We start from the raw sequence: 6,000 nt of genomic DNA, 5'->3' as shown, positions 1-6,000 counted from the left end.
CCCTGAATTTATGTCAATCTCAGTAACAGAGCAGCAATTCTACCCTAGACGTCCATCTCGCGATCGGTTACAGAGGAGCAATCCTTTCCTCATATAAAGATATGTCCAACTCGGTTACAGGGGATCAATTCTAGCCTGAATGTCCAACTCGGTTACAGGGGATCAATTCTACCCTGAATGTCCAACTCGCTTTCTGGGAATCAATTCTACCCTGAATGTCCAACTCGCTTACTGGGAATCAATTCTACCCTGAATGTCCAACTCGGTTAAAGGGGATAATTTCTACACTGAATGTCCGACTCGCTTAAAGGGGATCAATTCTACCCTGAATGTCCAACTCGCTTAAAGGGGATCAATTCTAGCCTGAATGTCCAACTCGGTTACAGGGGATCAATTCTAGCCTGAATGTCCAACTCGCTCTCTGGGAATCAATTCTACCCTGAATGTCCAACTCGCTTACTGGGAATCAATTCTACCCTGAATGTCCAACTCGGTTAAAGGGGATCAGTTCTACCCTGAATGTCCAACTCAGTAACAGGGGATCAATTCAACCCTGAATGTCAAACTCGGTTACAGGGACCAATTCTACCCTGAATGTCCACCTCGGTTACAGGGATCAATTCTACCCTGAAAGTCCAACTCGGTTACAGGGGATCAATTCTAGCCTGAATGTCCACCTCGGTTACAGGGACCAATTCTACCCTGAATGTCCAACTCGGTTACAGGGAATCAATTTTACCCTGAATGTCCAACTCGGTTACAGGGATCAATTCTACCCTGAATGTCCACCTCGGTTACAGGGACCAATTCTACCCTGAATGTCCAACTCGGTTACAGGGATCAATTCTACCCTGAAAGTCCAACTCGGTTACAGGAATCAATTCTACCCTGAAAGTCCAACTCGGTTACAGGGATCAATTCTACCCTGAATGTCCAACTCGGTTACAGGAATCAATTCTACCCTGAATGTCCACCTCGGTTACAGGGATCAATTCTACCCTGAAAGTCCAACTCGGTTACAGGGACCAATTCTACCCTGAATGTCCAACTCGGTTACAGGAATCAATTCTACCCTGAAAGTCCAACTCGGTTACAGGGATCAATTCTATCCTGAATGTCCACCTCGGTTACAGGGATCAATTCTACCCTGAATGTCCACCTCGGTTACAGGGACCAATTCTACCCTGAATGTCCACCTCGGTTACAGGGAATCAATTCTACCCTGAATGTCCAACTCGGTTACAGGGATCAATTCTACCCTGAATGTCCAACTCGGTTACAGGAATCAATTCTACCCTGAATGTCCAACTCGATTACAGGGATCAATTCTACCCTGAAAGTCCAACTCGGTTACAGGGACCAATTCTACCCTGAATGTCCAACTCGGTTACAGGAATCAATTCTACCCTGAAAGTCCAACTCGGTTACAGGGATCAATTCTACCCTGAAAGTCCAACTCGGTTACAGGGGATCAATTCTAGCCTGAATGTCCACCTCGGTTACAGGGATCAATTCTACCCTGAATGTCCACCTCGGTTACAGGGACCAATTCTACCCTGAATGTCCAACTCGGTTACAGGGAATCAATTCTACCCTGAATGTCCAACTCGGTTACAGGGACCAATTCTACCCTGAATGTCCAACTCGGTTTGAGGGCATCAATTATACCATGTCGGTTACAGGAGATGCTGTAACGGTATGTGACTTTTGTCAGGCAGCTGTGTAGTGAGTGAGTGAGTTTGGTTTTACGCCGCTTTTAGCAATATTCCAGCAATATCACGGCGGGGGACACCAGGAATGGGCTTCACTGTACCCATGTCGGGAATCGAACCCGGGTCTTCGGAGTGACGAGCGAACGCTTTAACCACTAGGCTACCTGACCGCCCCTGATAAAACGATGAATTCCTTTCCATAAGCATAAGAAAGATCTGCTAAGAGCAGAGTCCGTGGTACGATTCCTACTATACATATAAGTATGTGTTTGAGTGGGTAAGTGGATTGTTGTTTTTGAATGTTCAGCCTTTAACACAATGATCTCCACGTAAGTCTGGACCAGGCAAGCTTGAGCAGCTACCAACTCTTTAAGGACACGATTCGAACTGCCGTATCATCCGACCGACCTTGCTATCCTCTTGAGTCGCCTCTTGCAACAAGCAATATAACGCTTGACACCTTCTCAGATCTGGTTATATTGCTAGAACATTGCTGACTGTGGGATAAAACAGCAGTCATTTGCATATATATTCCTAACATACGCAAAGGGCTCTTGTTTCATCCTAAAGCTACATGACGCACACACCTAGGTACAGGAATACACGAAAATATTAATATTATTATATATGTTCATATCTTTCAGAAACGCCTTTGTCAGCGGCTGACTATTCAAATATTGCACGGACCGACCCCAAGGGAAAGGCTACCCATCTTGCTGTGCAGAGTGTCCTCCCTCGTATCACGATCAAGCTATTGTGGGTATCGGAACAAATAATAAATTCGCCCCCATTATTAGCTGTGGCCTGCGAGCACCATACCTATCCGAATGGGTTCAACCACAGCGGAACTTATTTACATTTAGGGCATGTTGCAGCCGGTCCTCGTTACACCCTGAATTGACAAGGTGATGTGACTGCTAAAAGTGGAGTTTGGAGAAGAAATACATTGTAAATACTGACAAAGATGCTTTCACCCGCTGGCTACTTACCCCAGCTGTTGACTGTCATGTCAGCTCCGTCGTGACGGCAGCTCTAGCAGAATACAAACCTGATGACTGTCATGTCAGCTCCGTCGTGACGGGAAGCTCTAGCAGAATACAAACCTGTTGACTGTCATGTCAGCTCCGTCGGTACGTGCAGCTCTAGCAGAGTACAAACTTGTTGACTGTGATGTCAGCTCCGTCGGTACGTACAGCTCTAGCAGAATCCAAACCTGTTGACTGTGATGTCAGCTCCGTCGTGACGGGAAGCTCTAGCAGAATAGAAACCTGTTGACTGTCATGTCAGCTCCGTCGTGACGGGAAACTCCAGCAGAATACAAACCTGTTGACTGTGATGTCAGCTCCGTCGTGACGGCAGCTCTAGCAGAATACAAACCTGTTGACTGTGATGTCAGCTCCGTTGTACAAACCTCGTGGAGGAACAAGGAAGTGTAAAGTCATCCGCTGTGTTCATGAAATAAGTATTACTCTCAATCCACGTTCATTAAAAAATCATTTTAATAACTGCATCCAAGTATGAATGAATGAGTTTGTGATAGTTTTAATGAAGGGATAGAGAGATTTATGTCTTGGGAGTTTCTGTGATGTGTCCCAGGTCTCAGACGTTTACCACTTCGGTGAAACCTACGAGCACGGGTATGGTGCTGACAAACCTACAAACATAATCGGGGCGAACCGGGATTCCATCCCACAATCATAGGTTTATGGCGTGCCCAAGGGCCGCAACCTTGCACAGCGAATCGCGGCGCCTAAGACTGCCCTCTCATAATAATGATCAACTGATGTTATTTGATTATTATAACCGTGACAATCCGGGATAGAATAGGTCTTCAGCAACCCTGATTGTCATAAAAGGCGACTATGCTTGTCGTAAAGGGGACTAACGGGATCGGGTGGTCAGGCTCGCTGACTTGGTTGATGCATGTCATCGTTTCCCAATGGCGTGGATCGATGCTCATAATGTCAATCACTGGATTGTCTGGTCCAGACTCGATTATTGGTAGAATAAAATGTGGGGGATACTTGGTAATAACTTAATTGTAAAGGATAATGTTTGCATGATATCCATGAACGAATTGAACCACATTACAACCGGTAGTGAAGTATGACAGTAGATGTCAGGATTTCAAACGGTCTTGAGGTGAGGTGAGGTGAAATAGGGTTTAACGTCGCGTCCAAGATTATTGCACTTATATAGCGACGTGCATGCACGTGTGTGTGTGTGTGTGTGGCTGCTTGTACTAGTCCGGACTGATGCCGATTTATAGTGCTAGCTCACTGAGATACCATACCGCAGTTTAACATGAATACCCCACTCAGACAGAGTATACTGACTCCGAGCCGACCAGTCCTTGTTTAAGTCCCTTAATGCCGAGCGCCAGACAGGGTAACAACAAGTACCATCTTTTAACGTCTTTTGGTATGAGGCGGCCGGGGATCGAACCCCGGACCTTCCGCTCTCCGGGCGGGCGCTCTACCACTAGGCCACGGAGGCGGTCTCAAACGGTCTTGAAGGACGATAGGAGTAGGATGGGAAATTTCAAAGTTGACGTTTTTGGATCAAATATTCCTTCACTCGACGAGGCCCACTGCGTATAAGTCTCCCAATGGCGACTTGTGGGACACTCCTCTTACGGCGCCTGGCCAAGATCAGCCAACGTGGTCAGCGGCCTATGTCATGACGTTGACGCATACGTCTCCCTATGATATCCCAACACGTGACCGTAGAGCAGGTGGACGACGTTTCATCATCTGAGTGAGTGAGTGAGTGAGTGAGTGAGTGAGTATGGTTTTACGCCGCTTTTAGCAATATTCCAGCAATATCACGGCGGGGGACACCAGAAATGGGTTTCACACATTGTGCCCATGTCGGGAATCGAGCCCGGGTCTTCGGCGTGACGGGCGAACGCTTTAACCACTAGGCTACCCGACCGCCCCCAGCCTGATGAAAAGTTGAGGCAATTTGATTCGCCTTTTGAGCTCGATTTCGTTGAGCCTAATTTTGGTTCAACAATCCTGTACTGTTGCCGTGGACCTGGGACGCCCTGAACAGGGTCGATCGTCAATATTGTTAGTTTTTTGGTACCTGTTCCATAGTCTGCGAATCAGTATGACCATAGACGCTCCGGGCATTGCAGACGCAGCATTGCTAGTCCATACACGAACAATCAATGAAATCCAGTAAATCACAACTGTATGATAAGCTGAATCAATATGATTGACATAAATAATTGTCTACAAAGATTAATCGACCTCTCATGAAAGGTGTCAAAAGCAAGATTGTCACCCTATGCACGTGTGTCGCCTGCCAACTATTGGATGTGTTTTGGTGTTATGTTTTGCAAACATAAACGTTTTTTCACAGCATGTTTGTCGTCAACACTGATCTTTTTTTCTAATACCTGATATTAACATTTATATTTCATAATCCCCTTCTTTTTTAGAGAGTATTTCACCAAAATAGTTACCGACTATGAATAGAAGGGAAAAGGTGTAACTTCAAACTAGTCTAACCTTTTATTGGCTGAAGTAAACTTGTCAGGCGCTTGTCCCTTGAAGCTTTGCAATGGTACAAACTTCAGAAGCAGATCACAACTGTATAATAAGCTTCAAACTAGTCTAACCTTTTATTGGCTGAAGTAAACTTGTCAGGCGCTTGTCCCTTGAAGCTTTGCAATGGTACAAACTTCAGAAGCAGATCACAACTGTATAATAAGCTTCAAACTAGTCTAACCTTTTATTGGCTGAAGTAAACTTGTCAGGCGCTTGTCCCTTGACGCTTTGCAATGGTACAAACTTCAGAAGCAGATCACAACTGTATAACAAGCTTCAAACTAGTCTAACCTTTTATTGGCTGAAGTAAACTTGTCAGGCGCTTGTCCCTTGAAGCTTTGCAATGGTACAGACTTCAGAAGCAGATCACAACTGTATAATAAGCTTCAAACTAGTCTAACCTTTTATTGGCTGAAGTAAACTTGTCAGGCGTTTGTCCCTTGACGCTTTTCAATGGTACAAACTTCAGAAGCAGATCACAACTTTATAATAAGCTTCAAACTAGTCTAACCTTTTATTGGCTGAAGTAAACTTGTCAGGCGCTTGTCCCTTGAAGCTTTGCAATGGTACAAACTTCAGAAGCAGATCTAGACTGGAAGCAAGGAAGTCCAAATGTGTTGTACCTCCTGACGAGGAAGTCTTCATATTTGATTAGTGTTACTGTGTTCTGCAGTTTGATTTATATTAATAAGAATATTTCATGTTTTTGTGGGGTTTTTTTCGTATGAATCGTC

Source organism: Haliotis rufescens, unplaced genomic scaffold, assembly GCF_023055435.1.
Source record: "Haliotis rufescens isolate VD_foot unplaced genomic scaffold, xgHalRufe1.0.p SCAF_14, whole genome shotgun sequence".
Taxonomy (NCBI): domain Eukaryota; kingdom Metazoa; phylum Mollusca; class Gastropoda; order Lepetellida; family Haliotidae; genus Haliotis; species Haliotis rufescens.
Note: the sequence above shows the minus strand (reverse complement) of the source record.